The sequence below is a fragment of the Notamacropus eugenii genome, chromosome 5 (genome assembly GCF_028372415.1).
Source record: "Notamacropus eugenii isolate mMacEug1 chromosome 5, mMacEug1.pri_v2, whole genome shotgun sequence".
Taxonomy (NCBI): Eukaryota; Metazoa; Chordata; class Mammalia; order Diprotodontia; family Macropodidae; genus Notamacropus; species Notamacropus eugenii.
The window spans coordinates 301,070,415-301,092,897 of NC_092876.1; the positions used below are offsets into that span (position 1 = coordinate 301,070,415).

The window sequence follows — 22,483 nt, forward strand, 5'->3', positions numbered from 1 at the left end:
AAGTCAAAGAAAAACAAAGTTTATTAAAGATTCGCCATGTTGGGTTGCCTCTTAAGGAGCCTGAGCATTTGTAACGCCTGTGTTCACAAGCAGGCCAGACAGAATTTCACCTAGGCAGAGTCTGAGCTGGATTGCATCAGAGCTACTGCTCTGTTTCTTAGCCAGTACCAAGCAGTTTTGATGATTGCTTCTTTAGAATACAATTTAAGATCTAGTACAGCTAAACCACCTTCCCTTGAATTTCTTTTTATTAATTCCTTTGATAGTCTTGACCTTTTGTTCTTCTGGATAAATTTTATTATTTTTTCTAGCTCTATAAAATAATTTTTGGTAGTTTGATTGGTATGGCACTGAATAAGTAGATTAATTTAGGTATGGTTGTCATTTTTATTTTATTAGTTCAGCCTACTCACAAGCAACTGATTTTTTTTCCGGTTATTTAGATCTGACTTTTTTTGTGTGCAAAATGTTTTGTAATTTTGTTCTCATGTTTCCTTGGTTTGTTTTGGTGGGTAGACTCCCAAATATTTTATAATGCCTACAGTAACTTTTAATGAAATTTCTCTTTCTATCTCTTTCTGTTGGGCTTTGTTAGCAATACATAGAAATGCCAGTGATCTGTGCTGGTTTATTTTATTTTCTGCAACTTTACTAGAATTGTTTATTATTTCAAGTAGTTTTTTACTTGATTCTCTGCAGTTCTCTAAGTGTATCATCATATCATCTGCTGATAGCTTTGTTTTTTCTTTGCCTGTTCTGAGAAATCCTTTTTAAAAATAAAAAGGGATCTTTCTAATTTTTAAACAGTACAAAATGTGGTTGTGAGAATTACTGGGTTATAGCCATTTGAGATCTGGTACTACTAGGCTGTCTTTCCTTCAATCCCACTTTATATTATTTCCTTTGATATTCTTGTATTTCTTACCTTTATATGAATTGTGTTATTATTATTTCTAGTTTTGTTATATAATAACCCTTGTTTTATAGATATGGCATGGAAATGTAAATTAATTTAGTTAGTATTGTCATTTTTATTATATTGATTTGTCATGCCCATACCAAAAATTAATGTTTTTCAAATTACTTAGGTTTGTCTTTATTTTTTATAGTTCCTGTGTTTATTTTGATAGGTAAGCATTCCAAGTATTTTATACATTTTTTATTTATTTTAAGAGAGTTTATTTTGGTTTTTGTAGGTATTATACAGAAACCCTGATGATTTCCATGTGTTTTTTTTTTACTCAAGTTAACTTTGGTGAAGTTATTATTTGATGAATTTTCTATTAATTTTAGTTGGCTCTTTAAGGTTCTTTATAGCATCAGATCCTCTGCAAACATGATATTTTGATTTCCTCTTGGACTGTATCTATTCACTCATAACACAGGAAAGACCTTGGAGCCACCATTTATTATTTATAAAAGGAAGAGTTGGTTGGACTAGACAATATTATCCTCAAAGTTCGTTCCAACTCTAAATTTCTATGATGTTTTGATAGACTTAATTAAGCCAAAATGAAATAATGGAAAGATCACAAATTTTGGAGTTAGGGGACTTGGGTTCTAATCTTGGTTCATCTCTGTGACCTTGAACAAGTCACTTAATTCCTTTGGAACTCAGTGTCCTCTTCTGTAAAATTAGTTTTGAGTTGATGAATCTAAGATTCCTTTCAGTTTTAAATCCATAATCCCATGCATGTGTAAATATTCTGGAGAAGAAATCTTATTATATAATATTATATAAAATTTGAGGAGGTAAAGTGAACATACTAGAAACAAGCAGGGCACATTAAATACTCATGAATTCTCCTGTACATTCCAGTTATTGCAATCTACCCTATTATCTCTCATCTTCTATGTATGAATCTTGTATGTATCTGTTTGTACACATGGTGTATCCTCAGTTATAGGTTATTTAAAGTTAGGAACTATTTTTCCCTAGATTTGTATCCTGCTGCTTAGCACAGTGCCTTGCATAAACTAAATGCTTATTAAATGTTTGTTGATTGTATGGTCAGAGAAGGCAATTGCTCCCTCTTCTGTATTCCTGCAACACTTAGTGTTTGAGCCATTCATTTGGCACCTAACCTATAGATATTGATGGACTTTTTTGTTTTTCTGTTTTGTTCTATATTGTATCTCCCTTATTAGGTTGAAATTCCTACCAGGGCAGCACAATATCCATATTTTCCAAGCTAAAATTTAGTACGCCTGATCTCAAAAGGGATATGTTTTTTACAAAATGTTGATAAAAGTGTATTTCCTTTTCTTGCCATTATTCATTATTTATTGCCATTTTTGCTATACTTACTTAGTATATTATATTTAAAGTTGGAAGGATCCTCAGAGGTCATCATTTTATAGCTGAGATAAAAAGATGGACAGTGACATGCACAGAATCACAAAGGTAGCAAGTGACAGTGCTGGGATTTGAACTTGGGTTCTCTGACTACCAAAATAACCCACTTAGCTCTATACTATGCTGTCACCCACATGGTATCTTTGATGAGCTATACACATAACAGGCACTTGATAGTGTTGAATGATGATGGATGATGAGGAATCAGATATATAAAGGACATGGAGTTGGAATTGGTCCTTGAAGGACAAATAGAATGTAGATAAATAGAAAGGGGGAACTTCTAGGCCTGTTGAGTATTGAGAGCAAAGTAATAAAGACCCAATTGAGTGTAGGGTGTATGAAGGACAAGAGACAGATAAGGCTGACTGGAGTGTACAATATGTTAATTTTCAAGAGGATTTTAAAAACTCCACTCAGACTTTTAAAAATAACTCCCTTAGAACTAATTTCTCATCTTTTAAATTCTTACAAACTTCTCAATAAAATAATAATACAGTATACAATAACCAAATCACCATTGGAATACTAATGCCAGCAAACTTTGCCCTTTCACTTGAACAAATTCTCCTTCAAAGGGCTCTTCTTTTCCAGGAAAAATTAGATGAAGAAAAGCAAATGATAAATCTATTATAATTGCTATTTTGAGATCTAGTGGTTGTGTCAGTTGTGTTCATTTAATTGTGGTTGTTTTGGCAAAGCATCATTTTTGCAGTTCTACTGCAATTTTGTTTAAAGACTGCTGCTACCCACATTTTGGCACCTTTTAAATGCTGTCCTCTACTAAACCCCAAGAAACTCAAATATAAATGTACTTCTTACTAAGTCTTTGACGAATAATTTTTGAAAATCCCTGTAACACTTTCAAAATATGTCTGATAAAATAAAACTGTATTATATTGCTACAATGGTGGCACACAGATACCAGGGGGAACACAGTATAAGAAGTGGATGTTTAAGTTTTAGTGCTGACTCAGTGGTTGTGGGATCTGTAACTCAGTTTCCTTTTCTGCAAAATAATGGAAATGCTTTGAATTCTTTTATTCTAATTTGTATAATAAATCCATTCATCAGGGTTGTGATAGAGGATTGACTTCTGCCATATGTAAAAGTCATCTTCGTGTACTTTTAAATAATAGTTCTAAACTTACTAGAGTCCATTTTCCTGTGATTCATGTAGAGACATGACATTAAATTGTTAGCTTTTTTAGATAGACTCTATAAACCTGAATGCTTTTGGAAGGGACCACAGAAGTTAAAACTAGAAAGAAAGTCATACATAGATAATTGTTTTCAGATGAAGTTGAGACAATTAAAAAAAATTCTTGAAAGGTCTAATGCATCTAAGTGAAACTTTGTTGAGTGCCTTCAGGGCATCAGTGCCATCATTCTGTACATCATTGGATCTTGTAAATGAAATAATGGCAATGATTGTAATGGTGGTGATGATGACAATGATGGATAACATTTACATAATGCTTTGTATAGCTCACTTGATCTTCGAAACAACACTGTGAAATAGATGCTAACCTTATCCCCATTTTTGAGATAAAGATAGAGCTAAGAGAGATTAAATGGCTTATCCGGTGGACTCAGTTATCTAAAGTGTAATATAATTTCAAAGCTCCATATTCAGATATTGCAAATTTCAACTTGGTGAATAATTTGAAAGGAAAGAAAAAACAAGATTTGTCACTGCTGTGTGATCCAAATGAATATAATTACTGATTAATCAGAACGGTTAGTGAGTGTGAATGAATGAATGTTCTAATGTGAATATTGTAAATATTGACTCCCTGGTCTCTCTTGAAAACAAGCTGGCTCGGAAAGCTTAATGAAGTTTTCCTGGAGTGTGTACAAATTTTAAATAATTAAAATTAAATTGAATCAAAGTCCTTTGTAATTATAACTGAGATGGCATCATTATCATCTGAGTAGTCCAAGAGGTGGGGACCAAATTGAGTAATATTGGAATTCTCTTTAAAATAGGAAATTTGGTTTCTTTAAAGATATTCTGGGCACTGTAACACAGGAAGCCTCTTCTGACAGTTGATATTCCTATGTTTACTTTTATACAATCAAAATAGACTTTTATTCCTGATAAGACTCCTATGAACAACCATTCATTTATAGATTTTTTTTAATTAATGAAAAGGAAATAATCTCAGTAACCATATGGTGTAGAACTTGTACAATTTTGCCAGTGCAACTCTCCTTGTCTCATAATTCCTGCAGCACCAGATGAATTGACACTTAATCAGGTACAAATTATCAGGATGTGGCTAGGATCATAGAAGCAGAAGTCAGCTCTAATTTGAAATGTCCATGGAAGGGTGAAGAAGCAACCAGACATGAACATCATCTCTCCGCTATCAATCAGGAAAAAAAAAGTCAGATCTTTCACTCAGAATATCACATTTTTGCCTTCATTATCTGCATTATTCAGTTCTCTGCTTTTCCTTGACTTTGGAGATCCAGCCAAAAAAAGAAAATGCAAAGAATATAAATACTCATAGATAACTGCATACATGTGACTAAGGAAAAAAAGAGATAGATTCCGTAGAATTCTTGGATTCTTATCTTAAAAATATATGAAAGTCTTATCTTCCCCAGGAAATATTCCCTGATTAACCCTCTATTTACTTTTTATTGTTTCAGTAATGTTGTAAAAATACAAGTAAGTTTATTTTTTTCTGACTAAATCTTAAACTCTCAGAGGACATAGCACACACAAGATGGGAGCTCTTTGAATGACACTGAAGGTCAAATCTGAAATACTCAACATCAGCAATGTTCTCTCCTTTGCCACTCTGTTATCACTGATCCAAATGACAGGGTCTGTGGCAAGGCACTTAAAAATGGCAAAATGATGTCACTGTGTGCAGTGGTTTCCACTGGAATGTCAGGAGAAACTTTGACCTTGAAAGTTCCCCTTACTTTGAAGACTTGAACAGCAGTTCAGCCAAGGTTTATAGCATTCCTTGAATGCTAGCATTACCCTCTGTGTCTCTGTGAGGTTGGTTTTTGTTTTTGTTGTTGTTGTTACATTTAGGTAGAATGCTGAATGTTCCATTTATCATAAAATGTCAGGGACCTGGGGACCCATCTTGGTAGATTTGTGGGAAGGGGCTTTTCCTCCGTAGATCAATGTCTGCCACATAGTTAATGTTTATTGATTGGTTGATGGATTGAACTGGGGGTAGTGCTGATCCCCAAAGAAGTTGGGAACGTGATCCTATAGGTTAGGGAGATGCCTTAGAATAAATAGTGAGAAGGATTTTCTGGAGTGATCCATCTCTAAAGCCATAGGCACATTCCAAAGTAGCCTTCTAGCAATGGCACAGTATCTTTCCTTTTGTCATAGAAGTCAATCTAGCACTTTGTGCTAAGTGGAATACTTTGTCCTTTGAGACTCTCAGAAGTAAGCTGACTTAACACAAACTAACTTAAAATGTGAAATTTACCAATATGGCTCAAGTGACATGTGCCCATGAATTTGCAGCAGTACTCTAGAAATGGTCCATCAGTCAGTCAGTCAGCAGGAATTTATTAAATGCCTACTATGGGCCAGGCACTGAGTTACAAAGACAAATATGAAATAATCTCCACCCTCTAACTGTAATTTAAATACTCGGGTATCTAAAAGCCTAGCACCAGTCCCTTTGCTACTCCTTTGGGGGGAAAGTGCTAATTCTCTTTCTGACTTAACAGTTCTGCCAGTCATGTGCAGGTTATAGTAGCTTGCATGCAGAAGATACACTAATTCCAAGTTTGTCAGAGTTAGATTTAGATTTAATTCGTGTCTCAGATGAGTAAGACAGGAAAGACATGCTTCTGTCACTTTGAAGAATCCTATTTGATAAAAAAGCCACACCCTGGGAAGAAGTTTTTTTTATTCCCAGAGAATAACTAGCTTTTCAATTTTCAAACTATATTGAAATATTAATAGCCCACTTTCTCTTGGAAACATTAGTCATCTGGCAAGTAAGTCATTTGACTCTGTCACCGGACCTAGTTTTCCCCATTAATATCTGCTCCTTCTAATAACAATACCATGTATTTTATAGTGCTTTGGCATATATAGTATGCTGGCATTGATAGAGTAAGCAATAGCCAATAAAAAACCCATGATCTCCATTTTGTCCTTGAAATATCTAGATAGCTGCATGAATGCCTTCAGTAAACTGAGGAGACTTCCTGAATTGAACTTAGGGATGCACATGGATGAGAGTTGCATGGGAGGGAAAGGGGGAAGCCAGTGTGCTTAGGTTGTAATTGTATTCAAGAGCAGATCCACGTCCATGAAACAACAGATCATACAGAGTATTAGAATGTTACAGTATTAGATATACTTTTACATACACTAGATCCTCTAAGTCAAAGATACTGCAGTGGGTGAGTAAGAATATGCAGAGAGGTTGAAGGGAAGGAGAGAAGGCAGAGAGACAGAGAGACAGATAGACACTGTATCAGGAAATTACAATCTTAAATGATATAACCATAATATTTCTATTGGAAAATTGTGAAATAATAGATTTGAAATAGATTTTGTTTCTTTTGTTTCAGAAATTGATACAGTCATGATTTTATTGTCATAGAGAACTATCAGTAAGGAAAATCCCTCTATCAATACAGATCAGCACCTGCTCTGTTACATAGAGCTTTAGAGAGTGACTTCCTCTGGTTCCTATAGAGGGTATATCTTGGAGGCAAGATTTGAGTGCATACTTTCCTGAACCAGAACCTTAGTGTCTTTCCACCCTGCTACTCTGCTTTTATTTCATCTGTCCCATTAACATGTAAACCCAGGCAGCTGGATGGAGATCACTGGAAGTCAAGAAATCTTGAGTTCGTTTCTGCTTCCAAAATTTACTAGCTCTGGGACACTGGGAAGATCACACCAAGTCTCATGAAAATGGGGATAATTAGAGTACCTTCTTCACAAGGTTGTTTTGGAGATCAAATGAGATAACATCTGTTACATTTTTTAATATTAAAGCACAGTATATATATTAGCCATTAGGTATTCTTAACGGCTTATATATTTGAATAGAATATTTGGGGAAAGAGTATGTCAAATCTTAGAATACACAGGGATTAGCAGTGTGAGAAGGCTTGATAGTAAAAAACCCTTCTATCCAGATTATTGCTGAAAGAATAACTGGTAGGAGCTCTTCTTATTAATTGCACTAGTGCTGAAAAATCCCTTTGCTAAAAGGCCCACTGCTGACTCTTTTGTTAAAGTTTTGTTGGTTAAAAAAGAATCAGAATCCAGTCCACAGACAGATACACACACATGCACTGATGAACACATTCACGTGCACTTATCCTCATATATTCACATCCACATACAATTATCTTATACTTTTTTTCTAAACATACTTTCTCAGTTCCCTGGTAGTACTTGCTGTCCTCATATCCTTATCAATAGTACATCAAAATTGATGCCAAGCAAGGCATAAATTGAAAGAGGAAAAATTAAAATAAAACAAGTCATATAAATGTACCTGTAGTCTTGTCCTCCTCCTTTTCCAAGTAGTGCACTTTCAGGTGGTGGAAGAGTTGGTAGAATCACTGACATTTGAAAAGGTGGGGAAAAATCTCTAGGTGGGAAGGAGCATGATAAAACCTTTTGTGCCCTTGTCTTCTGTTATAAAAATAATGAAACCTTTAACTAATAGGCATTGATTGCATTTCATTATGAGATGATCCCTTGATAAGTCTGTCAAATGCTGCATAAAAATAAAGCCAAATCAATAAACCACATCATTGGGTAGCTGCCATTTAAAACGTAGAATAGGAGATGACTTTGAAGATTGAAATGCAAGTAGGTAAGGGAAGATGGATTCATACGTCTTGTTAGAGACAAGCCACTGGAATAACCTCAGTCTCCTTCTTCTGTTTTTCAAAGGATACAAATGGAGACAAGTCAGTGTAATTAAGCTGATTGGGCTGTTGCACATGATAAGGGATCTGGTAGAACTTTTTCAGGATGAGTAAAGTTTGCTGTTTGAATCAATGGAGAACAAAGTATTCATATCAATTCGCCTATCGACTCCATTGACTAAATGTTTGAACTAAGATTTTTCTTTGAAGGGCATTTTTCCCATCTCCTTCAACGTTAGGAGAATCATTGTATTCCCGTAGATTTACGAATGCTAACAGTGGACATTTCTACAATATTTAAACTTAGTACTTGAATGCAAGGCAAACTATTTCAGATTTGTCACTTGATAGTATTATGGTTAAGAGTGCTTACATGTTCCTTTTGTGGAAACATTTCAGTTCTAATATTGATCTAATGATTTTATGGAATGTGGTACAGTTCAAAGAATTCTGAATTTGCAGAGGTCCTGATTTTGAATTCAGACTCTGCTGCTTTCTCATTGTTTCACTCTGGGCCAGTCACAATGTCTTACCTCTCAGCTTACTCATCTGTGAAATGGGAGTTTCTGCTATGTGATCTCCAAGGTCCCTTTTGACTCTAAATTAATTATCTTAAATGGGGAATTATAAATAAAAACTACTAGAAACTTCTGATATTAACATTATCACTGAAATATTAAAAGAAATAATGCATCTGTGGTTTTAATTTCAAGATGGACAGTCATTACACTTTGAAACGTAGAGTGAGATTTTTGATGGGAAAAGGTATGATTTGGTTTCTTTTGTTATAGCTACAGAAGATAGGAGTCTTCCTGAAGTGTCAGTGTTTTTCATACTTCAACTATTTGTTATTATTCCTCCTCCTGCAAAGGTTAGAGGTTCTCTAATAAAGTAACCAATAACAAATCTTTCCTTTCTTTGCAAGAGAAGACCAATACTATGTCTTCTGTAGTGCCGTGCTTAAGTACTAGACAAACATGTGCATCGATACAACACTAGCATAATTGATGGAAATATGCATTCCTCCTTGTGTATGCATTTTAAAATCACCATTTCTCTAAAGATACTCATATTCATAAGTCCACATTTCTCATTAAATTAACTTCATTTTAACCTTGTATTCTAAATTTGCACAGCTTAGAAATAATCTAGAAGAAAAATTCAGTATCTTTCATTATTTTTACATTGGGTCTAGAAATGGAAACATAGCACCTAACTAGTATTTTTACTTTTTGTTGGAGTTCGTTGAAAAAAACTTACGGGTTTAACATATTGTGTGATGTAAATTCTCACCTAGTTCTCATTTCAAAGGCACCTAAATCAATTCTCTGTTGTGCACAAACATACTTTATTATTACAAAACACATTTGGGGAGGAAAAGTCGATCCTTACTGAATCTTCATTATTATTTCAAAAATGGCAATATGAAGTCAGAGAATATGACATATCTGAGAGATCATTTCAACCAACTCTCATTTGACACATGAAAACATGAAGCCAGGAGTTGTGTTTTATAGTTCATTAGATAGCTACTAGGTAACAAAGCCAGGATTAGAACTCCTATCTTCTGATTCATAGCCCAGGGATCTTTTAAATATGAAATTTAGGATGCATTTTAATCTTATTTTATTTCTTAAGACAAAAAGTTTTTGTTTTCCCTGGCACAGTTTAATGCATTTCAGTGCATTAGGCTTTTAAAGACTCATACATACATATAACTAAAATGAATTATGAGATCAGAGAATTAGGGAAAATTATGCATATTTCACATGTAGTCAAATGTCCTTATTTTTATGCCATTAGTTCAGTATTTCCTGGAACTAAGATGTTATTCATGCAATTTTGATTGAATTAAAAAGTTTAAAATAATGCATTCTGCTAATATTCACTGTCTTAATCTTGATTAAAAGTGAGTCAGTCAGAGATCAAGCAATTGCTTTGTAATTTTCCTTCAAGGTAAGGATTTAAAAAAAATAAAGGACTTTCAAAATTAAGAGTACCTTCACATCCTAAATCCAAAACATATTATAAAAACTTTTGGTTTCCGATACATCATGATGTCAGTTCATCCTATTGTGAGTTTTTATTTATTTGTAACTCATTTATGTCACATATTGTCTGTACCTAATGTTTGGTGGCTAAAGCATGGAATGAGGTGAGGCTAACAAGGAAAGATCAGAATAACAATTTTTGTAACTATAGTGAGGAAAAGAGGAAGAAAGTGACAACTTGTGCTAAGTGACAACAGAGCAGAGACATGAGTTTGTCCTTTGCTTCTTTCTGCTTATTCTCTGTCTGACAGTGATCTTTGGATGGGAAAGAAAGGACCCAAATCAGCTCATGGGGAGTTGATGTCCAGAATAAGTTAGGACAGAGTAGGGAGCTCCTAGTTGTAATTGATAAGTTCAAGTCCCTTGACCCAGATGATTCAGTTCTTTGGTAAGTAAATAACTAGCCAATTTTGTACCAAGACGGCACCTAGACAGAAAAAGTAGAGCTCAATTCCATCCACTAAACAACAGCTTGACTACTATACAACTTACCCACTAAATATGGTAAATATGAGCCAAATTTCTGAACCTCTAATATCAGCCTTTGTGATGTCATGGGGAAAAATGAGGTACCGTGGGATTAAAGAAGCGAAAATGTCTCAGTTTTTAAAAGGAGTACAAGAAAGGAATCAGTAACCAGCAGGATAGAGAATTTGACTTTAATTACTAGGAAAATACAAGATCATATTCTTAAAGAGGTGTTTAGTGAACATTTAACAAAAAGAGGCAGTGACCATGAAGAACATGGCTTTAGCAAAAATCATATGAGATTAATCTTTTTTGCCTTCTTTGGTAAAATTCCTAAACTGAAATGTTTTAGCTATAGTTTCGCTAGATTTTGATAAAGTCTCTTACTAGGCATGTGAAAACTTGGAGATAGGTGGGCTAGATAATAGAATAAATTTTAGGTAGGTTTGGAACTATTTTATGTTATTGTATATCAACTTGGGAAAAACTCCTTAGAGGTTTTCTGGAAGGACCTGTAATTAACCCTTTTCTGTTTAATATTCTCATCAATGTCTGGTAATATAAAGGAATACATGGCATTCTTATCAAATTTATGGGTGACGCTAAATTTAGAGAAATAGCTGATAGTCAGTCATTCAAGATGAAAAAAGATTATTCATAGGCTAGAAGATTGATTTGAATTAAATGAAATGAGTTCAGGTAAAGATACAGTTTTACATATAAGTTCAGAGATCGGTATCACAAGTACAATATGGAGGCAGTATTGCTTGGTAGCAGTTGGTTGGAACAATTTCTGGGGCTCTGAGTGAACTGCAAGCTCATTAGGAATCAGCAGTGTGAAATGGAAGTCAATCTATCAAGCATTTTAAGTGTCTGTTCTCTGATGACCATTGCACTAGACCTTGGGGACACAAATAGAAAAAGGAAAAGTCTCTGACGCCAAAGTCCATAGCATCTATAGAGTAAAAAAATTATTTGATTATGAGCTTCACTAGAAAGTCACAGTTTTTGAAGATAAGAACATTATAGCCCTGTATTCTACCCTGTATTTACATGGGGATTTCAATATTGGAAAAACGAATTTAAGAGGGCAACTAACAGAATAAATTGCAAATCTGCATTGGCAGATGGCGATTCTGTATGAAGAGTACTTTGTATCAATGAAATCGCATGTCCAATGTCCAAGAAATAGATAATATAAGTTAGAGTATATATAGGGGAAGGCAACTAAGATGAAGAACCTCAAGGTTTGGCTGAAGGAACTGAAAATGTTTAATTTGGAGAAGTGAAGATGTAAGGGGAAATTATAGTTATCTTTAAGTCTTTGGAGGGTTGGTGTTTCTAAGGCATATAGACCTTTTCTTTTTAACTCTAGAGAATTGAGCTGGAAGCAGTGAGTGGATTTTTTTTTTTTGTCTTGATATCACGAACCATTTTTATACAGAAGAAGAATGGGCAATATGAAGAGGGAACATGTTCTCCATCATTGCAGGTCTTGGAGCAATACTTAATGCCTGTCTCTCAGGTGTGTTGTAGAAGAAAATATTTTCAGACATGGTGGGCACAATAGAGCTACTTAAGTGACTCTTCTCCCTGAAATTCTGGGTATATAGTTCTGTGACACTAACAGAATTGTATTTCTTCAAAAATATTATGTCAGAATTTTTTGGACAGACAATCTCTTACACGATCATTTCTAGTTAAGATTTTACCAACGTTGTAATTAGGAAAATTAAGAATCCTTGTTACAGTATTTTCTATATGACTATTTTTTTTTTCCAAAGCAGGGTTCGTTTCTAACTTCCTCCTGATCTAGAAGCACAATGATATGTAATAAAAGACTTTTAAGGCCATTTGGTTACCATAAGTAGCATGGTGGCCAGGAATCTGGCAGATGTCTCCTAAACTAAATAATTTTGTAAACACGGTGCTGAACATAGCTGGGCAAGACATGGTTTCAAAATCATTTTAATTACCTTTTCACTGTAATAAATCTGGGTGAGAAAAAAACCCTTTGTTGTACCATATATAATCTATTATACTGTGGAATGATTTGTTCTTAATCTCACAGTATCTGATCTCATAACTCAATGAATGGAACTGGCTTGTAATTTCTTGTATGACAGTTTTAATAGAATTTGTTTGTGAAAGATTTTAAGTGAATTGGGCTATTGCCTTGAGCTTGTGTGATATCTGAAGCTCACTACTGGATGACTGGTTCTCATTTTCAGGTGACTTATTAAAATTAATAATTCAAAGTTTAAAAGAGTTGTTTCACTTTTGGACTTTATTTTTTTTTTAATTTAAGTAGTTTATTTGTTTTCAATTTTCAACAAACTCTTTCATAAGTCTTAAATTTTCTCCCTCTCCCTTTCCCCTCCCTCCTTGAGATGACTTGTAATCGTATATGGGTTCTACACATACATTCTTATTAAATACATCTTCACATTAGTCATGTTGCATAGAAACATTAAAACAAATACGAGAAACCATGAGAAAAAACAAACCAAAACAAAACATTACACAAGACAAAAGAGTCTGCTTCATTCTGCGTTCTGATTCCATAGTTTTTTCTCTAGATGTGGATAGCATTTTGCCTTGAGAGTCCTTTGGGAATATTTTATTGGACTTATTTTCTTAAACCAAGAAAACCCGTGTTGTTATTATTATTTTTCTATCTATAGACTTCAAATCCCCTTAAAAAGCAGTGCTAGGAAGCTTAGCTACTACCTGTTGTGTAAGACTCCACCAGGATTGTGAGAAGCTAGGAGATCTAAGCTACTTGTACATTATATCCTAGAGTAGATCACAAATTCAGATGATCATAGGTATTAGAACTGGAAGCTACCTGAAAGATCATCTAGTCTAGAGGTGTCAAATTCATGGCCCATGGCCACCTGTTTGTGGTACAAAATATTCCAGAGTATGCTCATCCAGATTAAATTGTAACTGAGAATTATGTACAAAAAATATAATAGAACATAAATAATGCTAATATGCTGTTTTGAGTCAATGTGCAGTCAGTAAGGATCATTTTGTATGGTTTATTGGCCCCTATTTTGATTTGAGCTTGACACCATTAAGTTCATCCAAACTTCTTATTTTACAAATGATCAAATTGAGACCCAAAGAGGTTACTTAGGATCACACAAGTAATAACTGTCAGAGCTGGGATATAAATCAACACCCTCTGATTCTAAATCCAATATTGATTCCACCATACTCCAGAGAGAAACATTGTCAGAAACATTTTTGTCTTGTTGTTCCAGACAGTATGGAAGTCCAGAAAAGATTTGTCATAGGTTTATTGATTTATTGAATCAAAGTTCACTCATTACCCAGTGAGAAAAATCTCACTCGTATGCTATAATCTACAACCACTGCCAATACCTTTATTCAAGTTTCAGTGTCCCATCCCTACAATATACTGTGGGGATCCCAGAAGATCAATTCTTGAAGAAAGAAATGCAGAAATACTGTTTTGTGTCTAATTTTAAACTAGATTCATCAGGGGGAACTGGATAGCTCTTTCCAACCAAAGTAGCATAAAATCACTCTTTATGAACTGTCTTGGTTACCCAGAAAGGTACAACCTCCTTGCCTTGCTAAGGTTGATAAGCAGCAGGTGACTCAGTTGAAGGCTAGGTTCCTATCTGGTTAACAAAGGAAATTTGGCTGTATTTGAAATGGCCCTCAGTTTATAAGTGAAAATTCAGAATGGAAGCCTTCCAGATTTACTGAACTTCCTTAAATAGAAACATATTCTAAACATAGTTATGATTAGTGTCATGAAGTCATAATCGATGATGTGTTTTAAGCACAATTTTAGTAATTTTATTTTCTAGTTTTCTTTTTAAACTACTTCAAGTTAGAACAAAAAATAGAAAAGGTGAGGAGGATATTTACTGGAGGACAAAGCTCACTGGAATCAGCCAGAAATGACTGCCGATCATAAAGGGGGAAATATATTCATACTTCACCCACTTTGAAAATCAGGACATTTACCTTTTTCCACTCTGTTGCTATGTGGTGATAAGGAATTAGCATACTGAATCAGAAATTTTAGTAGTATATATATTAGATTGCAAACCCTGCTTGAAGTCAGGAATATCACTAGCAAATCTTACCTCTGAGATATTGACTATGTGACTCTTAGCCAGTTCCTTAACCTCCCAGTCCTCCAGGCAGCTTTCTAAGACTATGGAGACTGAAGTAGTGAGCAAAGAAGGATCACATTCAATTATATAACTTTTGTGATCAAAAAGTCAATATTGTATGAATATAAGGAGTATATTTTTCTGAGTAATAGAAGTAAATAATGACATAATTTAGATAAATCATTTACCTAGTGGTCAAAAAGGTCCCAGAAAATCTCAAAGGCTAGAAAACTTTATTCAGTTAGGAAACCGTCTTTCCAGATTCACAAAGGAAGAAAATGGCAGAATGAGATAGATAATTGAAACAGGTAATCAAGTTCTTGATATGTGTTGGAGGGGGGGGTTGGTTAATTTATCTTGTGTATAATTTGTTTATACATAGTTGCTATCATGTTGTCTTCTCCATTAGATTATGAATTCCTAAAGGGGAAAAGTTATCTTTTGCCATTATTTGGATCCCCAGCACTTAATATAATGCCTGGAACATAGGTGCTTAAAAATGTTTGATGACTGATCAATGAACTGACTAATAGTCACTGGAGTTTCAAAGACAAAAACAAAATAATAATTCATTTATCCTGGAACAAAAGTTTCATGATGTAATGTGAAATAAGGCAGAAAAACAGGTTGAAGACAGGTTGTGGAGGTCTTCAAATGTCAGAATAAGGAATGTTATTCAACTGGAATTGCAGAACCATTGAGGTGTTTTGTTCAGAAAGACAGTGTCACAGTCAGGCCTGTGCATTTTGAATGTGAAGTTAGCAACTGATAGATTAAGGAATGAGAAGACCAGGTACAGACTGACTAGTTTGGAGGGTATTTCAGTAATCTAGGCTAAAAATTATAAAATGTAAACTTTGACTAGTAGTAGAAGTGGAAAACAGAAAAAAGTAAGGGATGTTTAGGGTTAAAAATCAAGAGGACTAGGTAACTGGTATAGTGTAAACATGGTTATGCTTGGTGTCATGTGACGCCATAATGGATGATGTGTACACACAATTTTGGCAACCTTGGTTTGCTGCATCAAGGGAAGAGTAACAGATGACTCCAAAGTTCAGAACTTATATGCCTTGGAGAATGGTGATATATTCAAAAGAAATAGAAAACTTGGGAAAAGGCACAGCTACAGAGGGAAAGGATGGTGAGTTCAGCTTTAGAGATGTTAATTTTGAGGTGACAGCAGGATGTCCAAAGAAAGATATCAAGTTTTCAGTGGACATGAACTAGCTGTTTACTTTGAAAGTGGCAAGAATATAGATTTGAGAGGTGACTACACTTTAGAAGAGAGAGGAGGAAGATGGATAGAAAAAAATAGATAGTAGGAGGACCAAGAGAGATAGATGTAGAAGCCAAGGGAGGATTGAATATCCAAAAAAGGAGTGACCTACTGCAGAAAGTTCAGTGAAGAAGAAGAAATAGAAAAAGCTGCAGAATTTGGAAATTTGAGGTGACCTTGGTCAGATCAATTTCATTAGAATGATGGGGTCAGAAGAAAGAATGAAAAGAATGGACTGAGCAATTGGTTAGAAAGTGGAGGCAGCAATTATAGGGGATTCTCTCTTGAAACTTGGGAATTGAAAGGGAAGAGAGAGATGACATGATAGCAAGAAAGGATATTAGGGTCCAGTGAAGGTTTTTAAAGTCGCAGAAGACTTGAGCACACTGGTAATCATCTCAAAAGGAGGCAGTACATAGTAAAATTGAAAATGAGAGACAAAGGAATCTTGAAAAACCAAGCTCCTGGGGTAATTGAGAAGAAAGGGGGATTATACTTGCCAAGACAGATTATGAGCTTGTTCTTTGATACTAGAGCAAAGTTGAGGATAGTGGGTGTGAACATAGAGGGTTTTTTTTTTTTTTAGTTGTGGATGATGAGGGAGCTCAGGATAGATGACCCTAATTATCTGCTAATAGCTGAATGTCATTGTGATATATTTAATATGGGTAAGGAATATTGAGAATATATTCTTCAACACATTTCATTTGCCTAGATTGACAAAGAGGATGAAGAGTGACTTACTATAGCTTGTATAATAGGTTGAGTTGGTGGGGAAGTGTTGGTTTCACTATCAATGTCACCAAATCCCAAAAGTCATTATAAGTACCTAATTCCCTACTTTTATTTTTGCAAAGGTAAGGAATCAAAAGAGAATGTCAGGGGCTAAATGAATTCCAATTTTATGTTCTCCTTTGTGACCCCATGGAGAATTATCTCTGTGGCCATTTGAGATTTCCATGTATAGAATACTCATGTAAGCAATAATAACTACTGGCATTTATATAGCACTTTAATGTTTATAAAGTGATTTTATACAGTTTTTGATTTTTACCTAAAACAATTACTGAGAGTTAGTACTTCAGTTATTATAAACATGTTGTAGACAAAAAAACTGAGGCTCAGAATGTGTCCATGGTCACATAGTAGCTGATTATCAGATCTGGGATTCAAACCCAGAAATTTCTGACTCCAATTCCAACACTTTTCAGTATGTCACACGACCTCCAAATCTATTTCTAAAAGGTTAAAAGGATCCTGGATGTTAGTATATCTCTTGGACAGGGCTAGATTAGCTTTACCCGTAAGTACAGTATTGGTAACTCCCTCCCTATCTCCTGAAAGAGAATGAATTCTTATTTACTCAAGAGACTTGAGTTTCCATGTTGGAAAACAAGTGCCACATCTTCTTGATTGATTGTCAGCGCCACTGAAGGTGGTAGGGGAGGAAGGTCTTCTATAGACAAGTGAGAAGCTTATTGCTCAGTCCAAGAACGGACTCTTCATTACAATCTTCTCTTGGGAACCAGCCTTTCTTCTTCCATTGATGGATTATAGAGGAGTCTTAATTGGTTTCTTGACAAAGACCAGAAGCCATTTACTAGATAGATAGAAGGTAAATATATCAGTCACAGCAGTATCTAACTGAAATAAAAAAAGGATATTGCTGGCAGCATAGTAACTTAGAAAACCACAAATTAGCATTATCTATCTTGTATTGTATTTTGATTTGTTTCATTAAATGTTTCCTAGTTAAATTTTAATCTGGTTCCTCCAGTTTTGCAGGCAGGCCCCATGGCTGGCAGTTTGATACTTCTGACAGAGGACTATCCTATAAATAGGTACAGCTATTCTATTGGTATCCATAATCTCTGGAATTCAGGATGAACTGTTCTACTCTTTGGCTGCTTTGGAAAATCTTCTTGAAAACTGTCGTGGAAACTTTCTGATCCTTTTCCTCTTGGATTATTTGTTGTATAAATGTGAGTTTTGACTGTAGATACTATGTGAAATCTTTCTACATTGACCAAAGATTGTATATCATTTCAGAAGATAAACTATATTAATATTAAATTTCTTGTGAAAAAACCAAAATTTCAAAGAAAGTTTGAACTAAATGAAAGGATATCTCACAGGTTCTCCTTGGGGAGGCAAACAAAGGATCTTGAAGAGTTGATTTTATCAACTGTCTAAATTAGAAATGTAATTTAAGCAGAGCATTAGTTACCTTACCTTGCCAAAAGACCACTCTGAGGGTAACTGAAACTTCTGTATGAAGACCTGTTGTAGGGAATGAATAAGTACTCAAGTCAGTCTGCCATCTCCCTGATTTGAAAGGTCTCTCCAATTATAGATATCCTAACTTATCCATGCCTGTGACATGATTTACTGCTATTATTGTCATTATTATTGTTCCAGGTTCCTCACTGGTCCTGTATGACAGGTATTTATGCCTGGCATATACCTTTCCATTGCTTCTTGTGATGCTTCTCTTTAGTGAAGAGGTAGAGAAATTTTATGATTATTTGGACAAAATCTTTCAAATGCAATCATCCCATGCTCATTGTCTTCAGTGTGAAAGTGGAAGCAGAGGAGAAAAACTAGTTTGAAAATATGGCTTAGGTTTGAGGTAGTAAAGAGGACAAAGGCCTACAAATTGAATAGGGTCTTTTGGAGGAGAGATGGAAGCTTATGAGCATTATTGTGCCTTAATAACATCACAAAAAGAGAAAAGGAGCAAGTTAGCAGTGAAGAAATGACTATCAAATATGTGGAAATTCTTTTATATAGTCAGACTGTTAGCTATTTACAGCAATAGCAACATCAAATCAGGAAGGAAGGGATGGACGAAGGGAAGAAAGGAAGGAAGGAATGCAGGAAAGGATGAAAGGATGAAGGGAAGGAAGGGAGGGAGAGAGGAAGGAATAACACTATTTATTATCTTTTAAGCATTGTTCTAAATACTGAGGATAGAAATAGCAAAAATGAGACTGTCTCTATTCAAGAGTCTGTTTAAAGGACACAGCATATACAAGAAGGAATTTCAGCATGGCAAATGGAAAGGCCTCAGTGTCAAAATGTTTCAGTACCGGTGTAGATAGCAGTGTCCAGTGGATGGCCTGTGATCAAAGATGCCATAAATGGAAGCCAATGGTGAAGGACATTCCTGCTGGAAGTTCTTACTACCTACCTTGCCTTCATGGCAATCAATTTCAAAAGCTTCAACCTGCTTTATTAAAATAAAACATAGATGTGAAAAAGTAGAAAGACATTAAAAGACAAAAAAGATTACCTTGCTTCTGCCATCCCCCCCAAAAGAGCCTATATAAAATACCTACCACAATAACGAAAACAGAAGTACCCAGAAGTCTAAGCAGGAAGCAATTCATTTGCCAAATAGCCAAGTGTACTGAGAAATTGGGGAAGGAGAAAGGGGCAAGGAGGAAAGGGAGAGGGGGAGAGGGGAGAGCACGAGCAAGAAGAGCAGGGCCAGCTTAGGGTACAAACTGACTTGTAAAACAGTCTTGTGTAGTGGATAAAGGACCCACCTGAATTAAAGTCCTATCTTTTCCAAATATTGGTATATGATGATGACCAAGTTCTTTAACCTTTCAGGAGCCCCAGGAAATTCTATAAGACTATAAGGTGTATTTAATGTGCTAGTCTATCTCAGTGGAAAGAATTCCTATCCTAGAAACATAAAAAAATCATAGATCTGTACTATGGTGGAGGATGGGAGAAGATTCCAAGCAGTATTTTCTTATAAAATAGTGAAAGGTAGTGGAAACAAAAATGATCATAGAGCAGTGGATATCAAAGTGTGTTGCAGAATCTTCTGAGAGTTTCCAAAATCCTTCCAATGGGTCTGCAAGGTCAAAAATATTTTCACAATAATACTAAGATATTTTAATTTGTAATATGGTAAATAGCAATAGATATAATTCACATAAGCAAAAACTCTTGTGGGGGAGTCAATTTTTAAGAGTATAAAGAGGTTCTGAGAAAAAAATAAGTACCTTTGGTTTAGAGAAAGTTTAAATTGAGACCTAAACAAGCCACAAATTATTGAAAAAAAAATCTTAAATAAACCTTACCAGAGATTGAACAACATGTGGACATGAAGTTGAACAAATCTGACAAATTTTCTAAGACTTTTCATTTTAGTAATCAGTGACAGAAGCACCAGCTGACCTTTCTCATCTGTAAAATAAGTATGACAGTATATTCAGTCCTCTCACAAGGTTATTGTGTTAAAATGACTTTAGGCATTTTAATATGCTATGGAAATAATGAGTTATTATTATAGTACAAAAGGTTTTTTTTTAAACTAAGGTATTATCCCATCCATGGAGGGGTAGGGAGGGAGGACATGTTAGAGAAGTCTTGATATCATAATTATATTAATTTACCTATTGGTGTTATTTTTAAAAGTAATATATGAAAAATTATTTCAGATAAGGCAGACAAGTATAAGATTCCATTGTTTCTCTGACTCATCTTTATAATACATATATATATGCATATAATGTGTATATATATATGCATGTATATGTATGTATATGCATGTACGTGTGTTTGTATGGAGTATAGCTAAATTTGTTGTCACTCTTATGTTTTATACGTTGATGTATAGAGGCAAGTACAAATACTGCACAGCACTGTGAAAACAAAAGGGAAAGGTTTCAAAAAGCTCAGGAAAATGATCACAAGGTATTATGTTATAAAGTATAAAAATTGATATTCAAGAAAAATTCATGGAGATGTGAAGATGCCTGAAAAAACAAGCTTCTCTATGAGTACAAGTGAGGCAGGCACGCTGTTTTTGGCTTACATATTTCAAATCTGATATAATGATGGAATGATTATATAATAAATCGTGTTAATCACTTTCTTGCACATCTGTTGTTTTCAGTGATGAAGAAGATTATAATTGTTTACAATAAGTGTATAGCTTTCCATTACCTTTAGGATATGGAACACCAGAAAAAGAGGGTTTTTTTGTGATCTTCACAGAACATTTCCACCACAGTTCCCTTAAAAATAACTGTAGCTCATTTGTAATATTAAAAATGAAACTTGTACATTGGATTTCAATTTCTTGCAGTTTAGTAACTACATGAAGTAAAACATTTTCACAGTACTTCTGAAATTGTTAAATAATTCCTTTAGTTTGAAATGTTTTGATTAGATGCATAAGAAGACTAGGCGGTTTTTCATTTTTAGCCCATTAACAATTCTCCAGCTAATTTTGTCATTTGTTTACTTCTGGGGATATGTATGTTGAGCAAAAGAGTGTGTTCATTGATTTCCCTTTAATAAAAATAGTTTTGATATAAAGTAGTCATCAAAACAATCGGGTACTAAGAAATAAAGTGGTGGATCAGTGAGATAGATTAGATACATATTGCATTATAGTAAATAACCTTAGTAATCTAGTATATGATAAACCCAAAGATCCAAGCTTTTGGAACAAAAACTCATCACTTGACAAAACCTTCTGGGAAAACTGGAAAACAATATGGCAGAAACTAGGTATAAACCAACATCTCATACTGTATATCAAGATAAGGTCAAAATGAGTACATGATTTATACATAAAGGGTGATATTTACACATAAAGGAGAGCATGGGATAGTTTATTTGTCATATCTATGGATAAGGGAAGAATTTAGGACCAAGAAAATATAAAGCATTACAAAATAGAAAATAAATAATTTTGATTATATAAAATTAAAACTTTTGCACAAAGAAAACCAATGCAACCCAAATTAAAAGGAAAACAGAAAACTGTGTGCATTTGGGGGGGGGGGATTGAAACAAATATCTCTGATAAAGGACTTATTTCTCAGATTTGTAGACAACTGAGTCAAATTTATAACGTAGAGCTCATTCTCCAATTGATAAATGATCAAATGTGAACAGGCAATTTTCAGACAAAAAAATCAAAGCTATGTATAGTCATATAAAAATGCTCTAAATTACTATTGATGAGAGGAATGCAAATTAACACAACTCTGAGATATGCCCCATGCCTATCAGATTGGCTAATATGATAAAAAAGGAAAACGATAAATGTTGGACAGGATGTGAAAAAACTGGAACACTAGCACATTGTTGGTAGAGTTATAAACTGGTCCAGTCATTCTGGAGAGCAATTTGGAACTATGCTCAAAGGGCTATAAACCTATGCCTACCCTTTGATCCAGCAATACCACTTCCAGGTCTGTATCCCAAATCAAAAAAGAGAAAAGGAGCTATTTGTACAAAAATATTGATAGCAGTTATTTTT

The 22,483-nt window shown here is 34.5% G+C and overlaps 1 protein-coding gene across 12 annotated transcripts in view; it reads left to right on the forward strand.

The window, feature by feature from the left end:
• NCKAP5 (NCK associated protein 5) overlaps positions 1-22,483 on the forward strand; it is a 1,146,457-nt gene that overhangs the window by 762,326 nt on the left and 361,648 nt on the right. Inside the window, exon 1 of one of the 12 annotated variants that reach the window (XM_072613285.1) lies at positions 1,167-16,059. The exons of the other annotated variants lie outside the window; for them this stretch is intronic. The gene's annotated coding sequence lies outside the window, so the exon portion shown is untranslated. Of the gene's footprint in view, positions 1-1,166; positions 16,060-22,483 lie in introns of those variants that run through there. 12 annotated transcript variants of the gene reach the window in all.